The sequence below is a fragment of the Diadema antillarum genome, unplaced genomic scaffold, assembly GCF_040938485.1.
Source record: "Diadema antillarum isolate AM-2024a unplaced genomic scaffold, OU_Dant_1.0 scf00000027, whole genome shotgun sequence".
Taxonomy (NCBI): domain Eukaryota; kingdom Metazoa; phylum Echinodermata; class Echinoidea; order Diadematoida; family Diadematidae; genus Diadema; species Diadema antillarum.
Window position 1 is genome coordinate 181,690 of NW_027270916.1, and position 17,306 is coordinate 198,995.

Below are 17,306 nucleotides of genomic sequence, written 5' to 3' on the forward strand. Positions count from 1 at the left end.
GTCCTTTGAATGATTATTCCCCTTTTTCATGCCTTGTGGGTTTTTTTGTGTGTGTTTTGTTTTGTTTTTTATAATTGAAGTCACAGACAAATCTCATTTATAAGCTAATGATCTGTTTTGGTACAGTACATGGTAGTTAGATATTTCCTTTTTATGACAGAATATCAGTAACCAATTGGGTGTGTAAGATGTCATCATTGTTTTTATACATTCAATGCATAACATTCATCCCCAGTATTACCAATATGACAACACATTTGTTCAAATATTCCACTCACTGTCTGCTCTCATACATGTGCTGCACTGTGCTTCAATGAATTCTGTAGGCTTCTAGTGGTATCTTTTTAAGGTGACATTAATGAAATTGGCGCCATACCTCGTCAATTTGTTCACTGTCATACTGTGCTACATACATTTCTCTGTTGCCATATTTCTCCTGTACGTGAAATCATATGCCAGCAATCAAATTTGTTTTGATTTCCTTGGTCATACGTGCTATCACGACACACAGAAATGTTATATCCTAAACTGATTACACCGATAACAATAAAAGTACAAATATGCTCTTACGATACTTGTTGATCATCAGGACTTGATTTACAATTTATTACTCTAATATGCGACCTTGGAGACAGAGAGACAGACATATAGACAGACATAGCTTCCTATTTCCCAAAATAATAGGCACATTCAGTCTGGTTTATGTGGGGGAGAGGGAAAGGTCATACTGATGCTAATGGCCTGCAGCCCTTCTTTCCACCAGCTTCCACACTCCATGGAAGGCATCTGGATGAGCAGCAGAAGACTGTGAATTATTCAGACAAATCAGAACGGCGTCAAAACAAAAACTCCCAAGGACGGAGGGGCAAAGTCAGGTACACGGGCTGTTGGGTCAAAGAGCAATCGTTATAAATGGACTTTTAAAGAGGCATTGGGATGCATTCTGTTGCTATTTCAAAACATCAAAATAGTGCAATGATTTTGATGTTCAGCAACAAATTTGAGTGCAAAGAGACCACCCCAAAAAATAAATAAACTTCAAAAGAAAGAGAAAAAATATTCCCTCCAGAATGATACAAAAATGACAAAAATCGGATAAGAAATAATAATGTCATATCTTCTTTATTTCTCATCAGATTTTTGTCAATTTTGTATCGTTCTGTAGGAAATATTTTTCTCTTTCTTTTAAATTTCATCTATATTTGGGGTGGATTTCCACTTTAATGGATTGCTTTGTTTGGACAAATATCAAATGTGCTATATTCTTGTCATCACCCTGGTATTGACAGGGGCGGATCTAGCTTTTTTCCAAGGGGGGGGGTTTGAGGGGCTGAGCTGGGTATTGCGAGGGAGCGTAGCGACCAAGCCCGAGCAAGCGAAGCGAGCGAGGGGGGGAGGGTGTGGGAGGGGGGTAACCCCCCTCCCACAGTAGGGAGATTTTTCATTTTTAGGGTTGCCAGCTTGCGATTTTAAGCATACTTGCATGCTCTATTTTTTATCTTTTTTGCCGACCCTGGCTCCGCGGTCCCTGGGTTTGTGATGTCCCAATGGCGATGCAGAGCATCGTCCACAAGGCGATGTCTGTGAGCCGCGTGGAGCCGCGTGGCGTCGCGCCGATTTTTTTTTTTTTTTTTAGCTATTTGAACCCCGTAAGTGATGTTTTCCTGGCATCTACTAACGTAATGGAGAACAAAAAAAGCAGTCCATGATATTACGTCTTCATTAGAATAAGATCAAATAACAGTTTAAAACAGGCGCGCCGGAAGCAGTTTTGGATTGGGGGGGGGGGGGGCAAACATTGGAGGGGGCTCAAGATTAGACCATGCATATGTTACACAATATACACATACATATATACACATACACACACACACACACACGCACACGCACACATATCTATTATATATATATATATGTAAAGTGGCGTACGGTGGGTCGAAACATGGGGGGAACCATAAAGTAATTTTGACGGTCTGTATGCTTGTGCGTGTGTGCGTGAGCAATAATGGGACTACAATACATTACGGAATGTGATACATTCAACAACGCAGTCATTGAGGAACATTGTACGTTTTCCTTACATGGATTATGGAATGACGGTGTGAAACGATCAACAAATTATATACTGTCAGCAACATAAGGTGAATGGCATAACAATAAAATGCGAGCGAGCGAAGCGAGCGGGCTTGAAAATTTTGATATTCTGCAGTTCCAAAACTGGAGTTTTGTAGCTATATATTTCGTTTTGGAAATAAATGGGAGCGCATCGGGCGCAACTGCTGGCAATTATTGGCAGCAACATTAGGAGAATGGCATAACGATTCAATGCGAGCGAGCGAAGCGAGCAAGCTTGAAAATTTTGACATTCTACAGTCCCAAAAAGGGGTTTGTAGCTACAGTATATCTTTCACTTTGGAAATTAATGGGGCGGCGCATCGGGCGCAACTGCTGGCAGCAACATTAGGAGAATGGCATAACGATTCAATGCGAGCGAGCGAAGTGAGCGAGCTTGAAAATTTTGACATGTTACAGTCCAAAAACTCCCGTTTGTAGCTATATCTTTCGCTTTGGAAATTAAATTGTATGCATCTGGACATGAGAATTTTGACATTTTACAGTCCCAAAACTCCCGTTTGTAGCTATATCTTTCGCTTTGGAAATTAAGGGGGGGGGCATCTGGCGCAACTGCTGGCAATTACTGGCAGTAACGTTAAGAGAGTGGCATAACGATTCAATGTGAGCGAGCGAAGCGAGCGAGCTTGAAAATTTTGACATGTTACAGTCCAAAAACTCCCGTTTGTAGCTATATCTTTCGCTTTGGAAATTAAATTGTATGCGTCTGGACATTATGGTGGCGTTTTCCTATGCACATTATATTTTTTACTTGGCAGCCCAAGGGGGGGGGGGGGGGTTTAAACCCCCTAAACCCCCCCCCCCCTGTAGATCCGCCACTGATTGAGAAGAAGATGGCATCTCTCTAGCCAAAGCCTTCACTGGTCCTCTGAACTTCACTTTTAGATGACAAGCATGTACATCTTGAGAACAGCTTGTGTGAGAGTTTCATCACAATGCCTCATGGTTTTGTATCGGGATGGGGAAGTCAATGTATTGTGGAGGTTCTGTCAATCTCATTCATGATGGACAGGGATTCTCTTGATTCCCTATAAAAGAAGAGCGCACCATTTCTCATACACACAATTATTTTGACATGAACATGAGCAGAATTGCTGTTGACACAAGTGTCATTACCTGAAAGCTACACAATACGATGGGCATTGAGCATTTCTAAGGGAAAACTTCCACAGTAATTTTAATAGCAAACAGCTAAAGCTTTAAGTGTCAAAAGTCAAGTTAAGAGTATTCATAGGAAAAAGTACTGGGAAACTTTTTCATCATGATATGACGGCAAAAATCATGCAACTTATGCCCGCAAATATTTCACACAATTTGATGCTATACATGTAAATGTTTCCATTCAAATGTTGGATATATAAATACACACTTTGTACAAATCCAATCAAAAACTATATATCTGAGACTCTCTGCACAACCATTAAAAGGACCGGTAGTTATGACTGCACGAAAGATCTTTACTATGTCTTGATATTGTAACATTGCTTGTTCACACAATGAAGAAATTATACATGAACGAAAGAGAACTCAACAATTCAACATTTCTTTTTACAAATTAACTATAAACTGACAATTCACAAGTAAACATGTTTTGATTCCTTTCTGATTTTCTTTTGTACACAGGGGAGAGAAGTGACATGTAAGGTTCATTATCAACCGTCTAGCACTAGCGCCGCTCTCATTGTGAAAATTTTTTAATTCGAGTCGCCATCGGTGACACATCTTTTCAATTCAGCGTTATCACTGTAAAGAAAAAAGAGAGAGACTTTTTGGCTTTTTGGGTCACGATAATTTGCAAAGAGTTGACATGTGCACATATGAATGGTATGCTTACTAGTCTATGTTTCAAGGTCAATTCAATTTACCACGGAGCGCCACAGCATAGTAAAAATGGCTAGAAGTGACATGCGATGTGCAATGTGAGATTTAATGTCGAAATTATCTTACAGTCAACATTCTCACTGCACTGACTTCACATCTTTCTGCGAGATATAAAATCTCAAAAAATTTTGTGGTCACCATCAAAACTGCACAACTTTGCATCTTTTTGTGAGATACAAAATCTCAAAAATGTTTGTGGTCACCATTCAAACTGCACAAATTTGCATCTTTTTGCAAAACATCGCACTAATTTGTGACATGGATCGCGACCCAAATTGCAAAAAAAAAAAATCACACTAGTTCTGTTTTCACTGTGAAAATTTCGAAATCTGGGTTTTAACAAAACCAAAAACATTTTGAGTGCACTGAGAATGGCAGTTTTGTTTTTTCCTGAACATGAAAAAAAAAAAAATTATGTCAGGTGCATAATCTGTCATAATCAAGATTTCTACACGAGGTTGCCTTGTACTGTAAAATAGTTGATGGATGGCAAGAAATATGCTGGCCTTGACTAACAATGGCCAGCTATGCATCAAACCATAGCAGTAACTGATGCATAGCCTCAAGAAATGTGGGAGCCACTGCTGGTTTACAGTTGATTAGTGGTACTCTTATGTTTTCACATTTTTACATACATGCCCATTCTTACTACAAAATATCTGGACATTAATAAATGTGAGCTTTCCATTCACACTGGAAGTGAAAATCGCTAAGTTAGAGATAGAGTGAGTTTCTTAACATACGCACAGTTGGCTCAAGAGTCTACTGCATGCAGCTGTGATTACGGCTGCACATTTCAATTGCCACTATCAACACGTGTAACTTGCAAACACCTTTTTTAATCGCGTTTCTTGAGTTGTTGCATTTTTCAACTTTGTGTCGTGAGTTGATTGGGAGGCCTTCTCACTGAGCAGCTCCATTACGCAGTTTGACCCGAGGAGCAGAGATGTGCAGTTGGCAGTGGTTGGCGTGGGCAGGTCCGAGCTATAAACGTGTTTCAAAATGATGTTGCATGCATCAACTCTGCAGAAATGCATTTCTGCTCAAACGCATTTGTGATCGCACTTTTTTGGCATTTCAGAAATGTGTTTCTAATCCCATAATCAAAAGACAGCTTTGTATAAATCATCAACAGCCAAAACTCCCTGAATGTTGCTTGAAAACCTTAATTCTGCACCAGAAGTGAGCTGATAAAGCAGGGCACCCCATGACATAACAATTGCCTGACTAAGTGGTTGTACATGTCCTCTGGTGTGCAAGGGGTGTAGGAGTGGAAGCAACCTATTAAATATCCCTGTTTTTTTCTGAAGTTAAAATTTTCATTGCAAAGTGTCACAGCAAACTGCAAGCAGTCTGCAAATTTTTCTGCTGTATTTAAGTGACATTCTGTCACAGCTACCTACAATTTGTAGCAACTTTCACCCACATGTTGGGAGTTTTCATACACAATGTAACTTGTGGTCCATACCTTGAAATCTCACCTTTCGTCTTTCATGAACATTATTTTGATACATCATTCTTGATAATCCCCTTATAACGAGTTCACAAGTTTGTCCAAATGAAGTTTGTGGCACTGAAGTGAGCAATAATATGAAATTATCAATTGTGTTTTTCATCACAGCAGCACTGATATCATTAGCTACGATGTTTTCAATACATTCTCTGTGACACATCAATGTTGTTTGCCTTGTTAAGCCACAAATCATTAACCTTAATGAGTGCAATTTATGTTCCAATAATTCACGCTTACTGCACGACATACCTGCACACAGACACGTTAGCAAACAGCTGTGTTTTCGGAGTTTAAAAAAATATATATATTGCAAATTTAATTTTCATTATCTAGTAGAGATAAACCTTCGCTTGCAATAGATTGAACAATAAATGTGGGCCCACATACAATTTTGTCTTTCTTTTTCTCAACTTACCTGAAATACCTATGCCTAAAGGTTAGCACTGCAAGAAACCTATGGGTAAAGTGTTTGATTTTGTTTCAGTTATTGCAAATATCAAATGAGTGTGCTTGCTAAGTTTGACCTAAAAGGGGAATTCCCAATGAATTAAAAGTTAGTCTGAAAAGAAAAAGTAATTATTTTTTAAGCACAACAGTGACAATTTGATCAAAATTGGATAAAAATTATATAATTTATAGAATTGTGAAGCTTCAAATTTTCACAAAACAGTTCTTGAGCAGGCAGTGCAAATATGCCATTAGTGAGTTGATGAAGTCATCTCCTCACAACTTGCCAGTGTTGTATATACTGTAGTTTGTAGTTTGTACATTTTTTTTTTGTTCAAATGCAAATATGCCCTAGTCTCAAATTGTAATAGGTATGACTACTGTTTTGAAGTCATTCAGCCATGAATAACATTAAATATTTAACACTTGGTACTGTACATTGCAAAAGAATTGAATTTTCATAATTTCCTAGTACACCACAAATGGAAAGTTATGAGGTGATGGTATAATTTAGCTCACTCATTGCCATATCCATGGAAATTTTTTAACTGGTTAGGGATTCCCCCTAAACCTCCAACTTCCACCAGAATACAAGACAGCCATACAGCTTATGATTTACCAATTTCATCTTTAACATGTTCCATCTTTTTGCAACATCATTGTACTTAAAGGATACAAATGCAGGGTGCTACAAACCCACAAGCCTGGGGCAACTAAAAGCTACTGTTGGGCAGGTATTGTGAATGGACAAACAACTATCAACAGCATGGGGGTCCTTGGGTGGGTAAGTGACATTTTTCCATTTTCTCTTCTTTTTTTTTTTGTCTTTTTTTTTTCAAATACACTGCACTGCTAATGTTCACCTGAATAAGTAAATTGTTGTGAAGTTGTAAATTCTTGCCGTAATTTCACTTTGGGTATTTAGTCTGTTCTTGTTTGCATTATTCTGATATAACAGGTGCATAAGATCTACAGCACCAACCTGACGAGAACTGCAGATCCTATATAAAGTCATACCTCTTTCCTTTTAAGTAAAACAAGAAAGAGGAATTGATACACACATATCAGATATACATACCTTGTAAGATGTCATACGGTGCCTCATATAACACATAATGCACACATGTGCTGCTGTGTTTCAGTTAAAAATTATTTTAACAACTCATTTCACAATGATTTTGTTTTTGTTTTGTTTTTTCATTGAATTCTTCTAAATTTCCAGAATGTACATACAGCTGTATATAAAAATCTAGAACCTAAAATCATTTGATGCTGCAACACCTACAGACAGGCCTGGGACTATTTGTTTTTACATCAACTGAATATTTTCAGACTTTGTCTTAAGATCCATCTCCAACATCATTCAATAGCTTCACCGGCCTGAGTCAATGGAAGATTTCATGGTATGTCACATGTGTCAGCTTGACATTTGACCCTTTGACCTCTAGACTTTGAGAGCCTGGATTCAACTCTACTTGTAATCACAAATCAATGCCAAGTTATTGAAAAATCAAGAAAACAATTAAATTAAAAACATCAAAACACATCAAAAGAAAGAAAATGTTGACAATGATTGAACTGAAAAATAATTGACATTCCAATGAAATACACACGTATGCTTGTGGCTGAAAACCAGACAATGTCAACGAAAGGTAGTCAAGAAGGCACAAAATGGCTCCCATCGCTATAACACTGTGGGACTAAAAAGGTCTTACATACGGATACATGATCACCAGCATTACTTATGAATACGGGTGTCGCGCCTGGGGAGTCCGTGCGGCACTGTTTTCATCAAAAGTCAACGGCTTCGGGGGCTTGGAGGGCTCCTAGATCTGGAGGCTGCTTGTATTTCTTCTAATGAGCTTTCAAGAACACGGCCTGTGGCGGTAATGATATGTGCAGTTGCACCACATTGATACCTATCTCACCAAACCACCGCTAAAGCCTCTCACAATGGCACAAGCAGGCTGCATGACTGAAGGCCCACAACTGCTAGTCAGTGGCATATCAGACAAAATATCATGCTGCTTAGAGTGTCATACAAGGCTGTGATGAATCCAGTTTCAGTGAAGTGCCTTATAATGTCATATTTAGACTAGTACAATATGAAGAAATTGCCATAACACATTCTACCCACAAGTAAATGTGTGCAGGGCTTTATTGTGTATGCACGATTAAAGTCTGTTATCAGGCAGAGTCAACAGAAATGATGATTTGTATGACTAACATTTCTGCGAAATCTCGGACAACATATCTAAATTTTTGTGCAGTATTAATCGTTGTATAGTAGACAACTGCACAGTTTCCTTGTATAAGGTGATTTGCATGGCAGTGTAAGGACATGGTAGTTTGAAAAAAAAAAATGTACATGTACTATCATCTTCAGGTACCTCATTAATTTCCTCTTCAACTAACATCTACTCAAGCACAAATTTGTTTTCAGAACTACCATATCCAAAGTGAAGACTTGCTATTAATAGCTGTGTAAGTGTCATACAATGTATGTTCCACACAAAACCCTACCATGTGTTTTTACCAAGGAGGTTCAAGAGTTGGAGTCACAACAGTTTTATTCCCTTTGAACCCATGTTTGACGCTGCCACTTTGAATTTGAAGTACGTGCCAAACTGGATCTGCCTCACAGATGGGAAGACAATTCATTCATGTCTCATTGCATGATGCCCAACCACTCCCTAAGGAAGATAAAATGTCTTTATGACGGTAATTACTTTTTGCCATCCCTACTTTAAAAGATGAATGGTACATAACGGTAAAGACAAGGGGATGCACGAAAAGAAGTATTGATTGATGAAGATCGATGAAATAAAAATCAAAATTACTCGACCGGACATATCCAGACACTAATCTGAGAGACAAATTCATCAAGATTGATGTCATATCAGTTTTATTTGTCAGAATTCAGCCGAAACGTGATAAAATTGGCTTTCCAGGAGGGTACAGTTTCAAACACTTTCACAACATACAGCTCTGATTTACACTCTTGCACATATTTCTGAATGGATTTAACTTTTGTTTCATGTTTTATCAGAATGTGAAATTTCCTTATTTCATGAACAAACAGGTAAATAATACCCAACATTATGTTAGAGCTCAAAGTGAATCTTCACATTGCTCAGAAATACAGTGGCATCAAATCCTGATCACCAAAGGCAAAAATGCACAGGTCTGTAGAATTATTGTGTGTATCCCTAGAAAACTAACAGCTGTTTGAATAAGTGTAGTCAGTTGGGACCCCAGCTCTTGAACCTACACGATTCTACACAGCCAATTACAAAGACAGCATTGGGATGTACAAGTATGTAAACACTTAATTTCATAATTAGTCTGTGGCAAATTCTTGATCGCTTGACAACTGGCATTTTTTGTGTCAACAAGTACCTTGGCTCCAGCATGTACACACACAGACAGACATGCACCTGTCATTTCTTCATGGGCATGGATTAAGTGTTGACAAATTCCATCTCTGACACATCATCAAGTTATTCCAAGTGTAACAATTGGCTGATTTTCTATGATAACAGTATCACTCTGCCTACGAAAACGTGCTGCCTTGTGAGGTACCATCCATGATATGACAACAGGCGTGACGCCACCATAAGAAAAACTGTGACTGCTGATTAGAAAATTGACTGAAAACACACTGCTGGATATGTCTACAGTTTGCCAACAGATGACTCAATTTGACCCTGCACCTAGAAATAAGCCCTATGCTGCCTACCCCCCAAGCTTCTCTTATCAAGTAGGCCTCTCTCATTCTCTGTTAATCCCATTGAATTAGACAATTACCTTCTCCTCTTTATCTCAGGCTAACTGTCACAGGATTAGTGTCAAAAGCTGGGGGGAGGAGATTATCCAACTATGGCTTACATAATACAGGAAGCGTTGCCTCTGGGCAGACCCAGATAAAATGAATGAGAGCTGTTGAGAGTACCTCGTCCCTGAGCCTGGATATACAATGTAGCATATCACTCTCTCATAGTGTGATCAAGGTCAGCTTCTCACGTGACAACACTTTGCTAACAGCGTGTCATTTTCTCACCGATGACTTTGGATGCATAATGAATCTGTGATATTGAATATAGAGCAATTTAAACACAAACCCTGCATGACATGTGTATTGAATGAACACTTTGTTTTGTGCAGGGAGGTGGGATCTCTTCCTACATCCCTGCTTTGTGCGAGGATAATGCAACAACAGCAACATCAACAAACAGGTTGAACAGAACAGGAGGTATAGTTTCTTTTCTTATTAAATGTGACATGTGAATGATCTGCATGAAGCATTTCACAATGTCATGTCTGTTCTGTGACAGACTAGTATCATAATAAACAGCAGGCTGATTTTCTATAAACACACTGTATTCAGAGACTCCAACTCTCCCGTTTTCGACGGGAGTCTCCCGCCGAAAGCCCATTTTTGCACAATCTCCCGTTCTCCCGTTTGAGATTTGATTTCTCCCGCCCTGGCTCTGTGTCTCCCGGTGGAAAGGATTTCTTACTTATTTCTATCGTATGTTGAAAAAATAGCCTTAGATAGCATCAGAGAACATCTAGAATCCTAGGAACTTCGCGCTTCGCACACATCAACTTGGAGTCTCCCGTTTGCTAGGGGTTTCGGGCGGGAGAATCTCCAGATCAGAAGGTGCTTGGGGTTGGAGTCTCTGTGTATTTCCAGTATACAAGATGAAAATAAGATTGAGGTCATTGACGACATGTACAGCTTCTCAAGGCAACACCAGTATGTTTCAATATTTCCTTATCTATGCAATGGCAACAGAGAGAAAAAGAGAGAAAAAAACTGATCCTTTAATGTTAGGCACATATCCAAAGTACATGGTCTATGTATCCAACAAAAACTATGCATTGCCATTTTAGGTTTATAGCTTCTATTAACTTCCAAACATGGCTAAAAGTACCAAATACTGCATTTCTGTGCAGCATTAGGAGACCTGTATGAATTCTGGCATGTATAAGTACAGACATGTACAATAAAATGTAGATAACCAAAGGAAGACCAAAACCAACACATGCCATTTTAAAACAGCAGTACTTGGAAATTCTCTGGCTGTAGTAGGAAGAGGAAATTACTTCCCATTACTTGGAAATTCTCTGGCTGTATTATAAAGAGGAAATTACTTCCCATTTTAAGACTTTCTTTTGATGTGATGAGTTTAGTATTTTATACACTTTGATATGACAAAGGGGTTAAAATGACAATTATACAATCTCAATGAATTAAATCATAATCATTTGTGATGGTAACATTTTGTACGAGTTGATGATAGCTCATGCAGAACATACAAATGACCAGCAGCAGACCCATTTGATACAATTGTATGTTGGGAAAAAATAAGCAAACAAGTGCTGATGATTTGTACATGCATACATTGTACACGTATATGTACAATTGTATCAACATACTGAAAACAGCACTGCAAAGACAGTATCTTAGCCCTGTACCCCGTACAAGTTACCTAAGGCTGCATTTATCATCTTTCCCATGTATGGGAATACCCACTTTTAAAACGTGTTGGCAAAGCCAAAGGTCTTTAATAATAATATAAATAATAATAATAATAATAATAATAATAATAATAATAATAATAATAATAATAATAATAATAAGAAGAAGAAGAAGAAGAAGAAGAAGAAGAAGAAGAAGAAGAAGAATAAGAGTAAAAATAAAAATAAAAAAAATAATAATAATGATAATAATAATAATAATAATAATAAGAATAAGAATAAGAGTAAAAATAAAAATAAAAATAATAATAATAATGATAATAATAATAATAATAATAATAATAATAACAATGATGATAATAATAATATCTTCTTTATCCAGGGTAGCCTCTTCAGCATTGCCACTGCTCTACCAGAGGGTCCTGCCATTATAATTACTCCAGTATTACCAGGTACCCATTTATACTCCTGGGTTGAGAGGGACGTGGTGGGTAAAAACATCTTGTCCAAGGACGTAAGCAGTGGGCGGGAATCAAACTCGGGTCATCTGATTGGGAGTCAGAAGTCTTATCCACCAGGCCACAGTGCCTTTCAGATCATGTTTCTCGAATAGATGTGTTTATTATCTCTATCATGGGTGAAGACAGAAGCCTTGTCACTGCGCAGCTCCATTGCGCCGTGTGACCCGAGGAGCGGAGATCGTGTACTAGAGTAGTTGGTGTGGGGAAGTCTGAGCGACAACATCTTTCAAAACAACTCTACTTTTAAAATCATCTCCACAGAAACATGTTTCCAATCGCTCTTTTCAAAAAATTGTTTGTTTCTTACCTCATAACCAGATTAGAACAGCTCTTTACATTTAATCATCAGCCCAAAATCCCTGAAAGCTGTTTTAAAAACCTTAATTTTGTACCAGAAGTGACTTGATAAAGGCACAATGACATCAGACCCTTGTTAAAGTGGCTACACAGCACATCACCAGATACCAAATGCCCCTAAAGCTCGATTCCCACTATGCTATACTATTCAATGCTATTCGGTACTTTCGAATAGTGCCCTCTTATGTGAACCGGTGTTAGGAAATCCTATCGTTCGATTCAAGCTATTCGCGTTCCCTCGAAAACGAGCCCCGAATACCTGAATAGTATACTTCTATGTGAACGCAGCCTTAATGACTACATAATACTACATGTATAACTGTGCATAGCTGCCACATTCCTACAGCCAAAAAGCCACATGACAACACAATGGCAACATGTACTGCTACACACTGGCACACACGAGCCACTAACATTGCAGCTCAAATAATTTCTGTATTGCAAAAACGAACAATAACTGAATGTTAGTTTCACATTGAATGGATATATAGGAAGAAAAAATAGCTTTGAAAACATTGAGTAAGCATGTACATAATAAAGTCTCTAAGACTGAAATTAAGTTGTCTCTGTCTATCTGCTAATTGCTCAATCACTCTTTTTGTTGTTTGTTTTTGCAAATTAGCAAGAACAAAATACTATACAACAAAATTCGGTGGAACCGATTTGGTTTTATGCTAGGGATTAGAATTTGTTGGAATTGATTGTGCCTTTAGCAGAGAAAGGGGTGCCCTACCCAGTTTAAATGGTCATTTTACAGTGGTAGTGCATTATTATGAGTTTAAACATTTAATGTTAAAAATGTGGCTACTTGTTAAACGTTGACAAGTTGGGATCATTTTAATACCCACACCTGTTTAGGCCGAGGGCACATGCCGTTTGTTGGTAACCATGTACAAGGAACATTCTTAAGCCATTGAGGATGGTTTGATTTTGCTGCAACATGCATTTCCCATAGACACCTGCCCATGTATAATACTTGGGACTCATCCTCAATGGATTAAAATCAGTAATCGTTCCTTCAAATCAGTAACCATGCCATGAATCTAGTTTATTTGATACTGTATCTGGCAGTTTAACTTTCTTTGAGAGGGAAGTGAAAGATGCTCCCTCACTCCACTTTCAGGGGAGAGGTGGCATTGAATTTGTTGCTGTTTTGACTTTGTCATCAGCAAGTAGCCCACATACATGTAAATGTGTTATGTGTTTTGTAATCTGAAATGACTGCGAAGTAAACTGTATGTGTTTGCAATCCTCCATCTCCACTGCATTTTTATGTGTACTGTATTAACCTACGAACTACTATGTACTGAGTAGTGGCACAAGTTCCAGTTGTCGCCTGAGCATGTGGGAGTAGTTGGCAATGTGATTATCACATACCCTGTGCTCATGATCCTAGCTACAGATGTCGCCAGAGGTTTACTGCAAAAGTGGTTTCTTTCGCGGTGGTTTTATTTTCGCGCTGTTCGCGCTTTGAGGTTGAACTGCGAATTTAACATCACGCGAAAAATGTTTTTAACTCGCCGCTTGTTACAACGCTATTGCGCCCAATAATGTAGGTACAAGCATGCTATAAAGTACTCGAGAGACGGGATTTCAGGTAAGCCTGCCTCTAATTTTAATTTTTATTTAATAAATAAAAGAATAATTGGGTTTTAGTTTGGGTTTTCATGTGCAAAATAAAACAGATTTTGCCGACTGTGTATTCACAGGCGAAAAAGTCGGCACCGATGTAAACCGCGAAAGTATCTGTACGTGAAAGAAACCACTTTTACAGTAGTTGGCACTGTGACTTGTCACATATACCCTGTGCCCATGATCCAAGTTCAAGCTTCCAGAGGAAGTAGGAAAAGTTGGTATAGATCTAGTGCACTCTAGTACAAGTGTACCTAACCCGTGCCCACCAATGATAATACATGAGTATGACAGAACAGAGTTGGTAAACAAAGTTACGTATACAGTCAAACCTGTCTATAGCGGCCACCCAAGGGAGACGAAAAAAGTGGCCGTTATAGACAGGTGGCCGCTATAGACAGGTTATCCAACTTTGTGTGCATTGCCTACATGTACATGTATCATCGTTGTATTATGTAAGTACTTACATGTACATGTATGTATGTACGTATGCACACATGTGTTTCATGCATTGAACAATGCCAGTGTTTATGAAATTGTTGCACAGTAGCATGTGTACAGTCGTGAAGAATGCTTAACACTAGTCAAGTGCAGTATTATGACTGAATGAGTGATGAATGCAGCAGTGGCGATCACTGCATGTTGCCCAGGAATGACTGGCACGACTACAAAGCAGAAAAACACACTGAATTACTGGCTCGGCTACGGCTCCACAGGGTCTGTGGCCGCTATAGACAGGTTAAAATCTACCGCGGGAAACAAAATTTGTGGTCGCTGGCTGCGTTAGACAGGTGGCCACTATACACAAGGTCTTCAGCAGGGCTTTTCTCTGGGGGGGGGGGGGGGGGGGGGGATTTTTCAGTGGCTGCTATAGACAGGTGGTCGCTAAGGCAGGTTTGACTGTACCAGTGTAACAACATTTTTCAAGTGACGATGCGGGGTGACACAATCTAAGACAGTGACACTGCTGATGGTGAACTTGGTATGAGTGACACTTGTGTTGATGAGCTGCTTCTAATTCTGCTACCGACACATTACATTTTAGTGCACAATCAAATAGTTTAGCGAAAGGGATCATTGTAAACTGCAACAAAACAAACTCCGCCCAGTGTCTACTTGGTCATCCTGACGACACAGCTTCAGAGGCATTTGTACTTATGGTATGGGTTACTACAGATACAGTCAAATACTCTCACATCACAAACATGACTTCACCACTGACTGATGCTGCTCTCAATACTCTGTTTATGTGAAGTGAGGAGATCTAACAATAGAAAATTGTGGCGACACTCACGCCAGTAATCGCTCGCATTTCAGCATTCGCATGGGTCGTTTGACATCGCATTTAAATCCATGATTTTAGATATGATGCCTCAAACCGATTTTGCTCAAATTTCGTGAGTAACTAGGAAACTTGTGAAGCTTTATGGACATAATCAAGCGAATTGCCGCAGTCCTTTCATTTTCGCGTTGCATTGCAAAAAAGCGTGGAGACTCCTTATAAGGGGTGCCCCGGGGGTTACTTATAAGGGGGACGGGGTTACTTATAAGGGGGACTGGTTACTTATAAGGAGGGGCCCCCCTTGTGAGTGGGTTTCCCGAACTGAACTAGTAAATTAATTGGTGTAGAAGTCTAAGTTACTGCAAAAGAAAAAAAAACCTGCATATCTTCGATTACGTGCATTACAAATGAGTTTGTATAAATTTACACATAATATCACAGTCGTGCGATAGTGCATGTCCAGCGCGTGGAACATAGGTCTACTACTGAGTAGTAAACCGCGACACGACACGGTGACCGGCCATGCACGCCTAACCTGCTAACTACCATCGCGATACACAAGTCAACTTGCCTGATATAGACAAGCACCAGCTCAAATGCATGCTGCTGCTGCCCCTCTTGAGCTTGCGGGGTCCTGGAAACAGCAATTCCCCACTTTCATTCGAAATCACATGATATATCGTCTCAAATTCTCCAGTGTTCTTTCCCCCATTAAATCCTAATTCTACTCACCTGCAGACTGCTAGCAACGGAACGAAGCAAACTTCTTCAAGTTCAGTTCAGTGTTGACATCCCACATCCGTACACAGCTGTAAAATGGGTGCAGCGTACTTTCCTGATCCTTTCGTGTGTGTGCTCTGTGTCGCGACAAAAATTCAACACACTACATGTACCCGACCCAGTAATCGCACAACATACAGTACACCACCCGTTGAACATAGCGGTACAAAAAATGAGTGTCAATGATAGTATGGTATCTGTGAAGGCTCCCACGTTACTGACATACAAACTCGTGCCAAGAAGCGTATCAAGGGTAGGTAGATCAATATCAGGGGCGGATCCAGGAATTCTGTAAAGGGGGAGGGGGCACAATTAATAATTATTTTTGGTGCCACTTCCGGTTTCATTTCCCTTTTTCTTTTTATTTCTTTTGTTTTTAACGAAAAATAAAGGGGGGCATCAGAAGCGGATCTAGAGGGGGGTTGGGGGGGGGGGTTGCAACCCCCCCCAAAAAAAAAAAAAAAAATCCGGGTACCATTTTTTTTTATCTTATTTTTTTTTAAACTTGTAATTTTATTTTTTTCTATTTATGTATTTATTTTATTTTTGATTATTATTATTATTATTATTATTATTATTATTATTTCTATACCAAAAATAGTGGTGTTTTAGATGCAAGATAACGCCATTTTCACACACAGATTTTCAAAAATTGTGGGGGGGGGGGACACCCCCCTCCCACACCCTCCCCCCCCCCCCCCTCGGTCGCTCCCTCGCATACCGCCCCCAACCCCCCCCCCCCCCTTTATAAAAAGCTAGATCCGCCCCTGGGCATGCACCGGTTGCGCCCCCCTCTGGATCCGCCACTGAATATCCCAGGAATATAGAAATCACCTATCAGACTGAGTGTATATCTCTATTATAGTTTTCATCACAGGGGATTTAATGTTGCTTTCATCTTTTGGAATATATGCCTTGATTAGGACCTGATAAACCACTGAAATAGAAAATATGGATGGTTCCCTTATAAAGAAAGTCGTTTTCTGTCTTTTATTTCTATATAATAATAAGAAAATACTTCCTTCATGCAGCACTTAGTAAAGATTGTTGATTGAATAGTAGAATGATATAAAAAAGTATTTCCAAAGTTTAGAGGACATCAGTTCAAGGAGCCTTCCCGCAAGTTGCTTCTACACTCATGCGCAAATTGCACCTGCAAAATTGTTTCTATGAGGGCGCATCTATCAACGATTATAGCAACTATAGGGATGATAGCCAACAGATGAAGCTATTGATGTCAGGATGTCAAGTAATTATTGTGCCTACTTTTTGTTGA

At 39.2% G+C, this 17,306-nt stretch overlaps 1 long non-coding RNA gene across 2 annotated transcripts in view; it reads right to left on the bottom strand.

The window, feature by feature from the left end:
• LOC139734767 (uncharacterized) overlaps window positions 1-16,097 on the bottom strand; it is a 121,040-nt gene extending 104,943 nt beyond the window's left edge. For both annotated transcript variants that reach the window (XR_011711173.1, XR_011711174.1), the window contains exon 1: window positions 15,983-16,097. This is a non-coding gene — a long non-coding RNA (uncharacterized lncRNA). The remainder of the gene's footprint in view (window positions 1-15,982) is intronic.
• Between the last annotated feature and the right edge of the window lie 1,209 nt (window positions 16,098-17,306).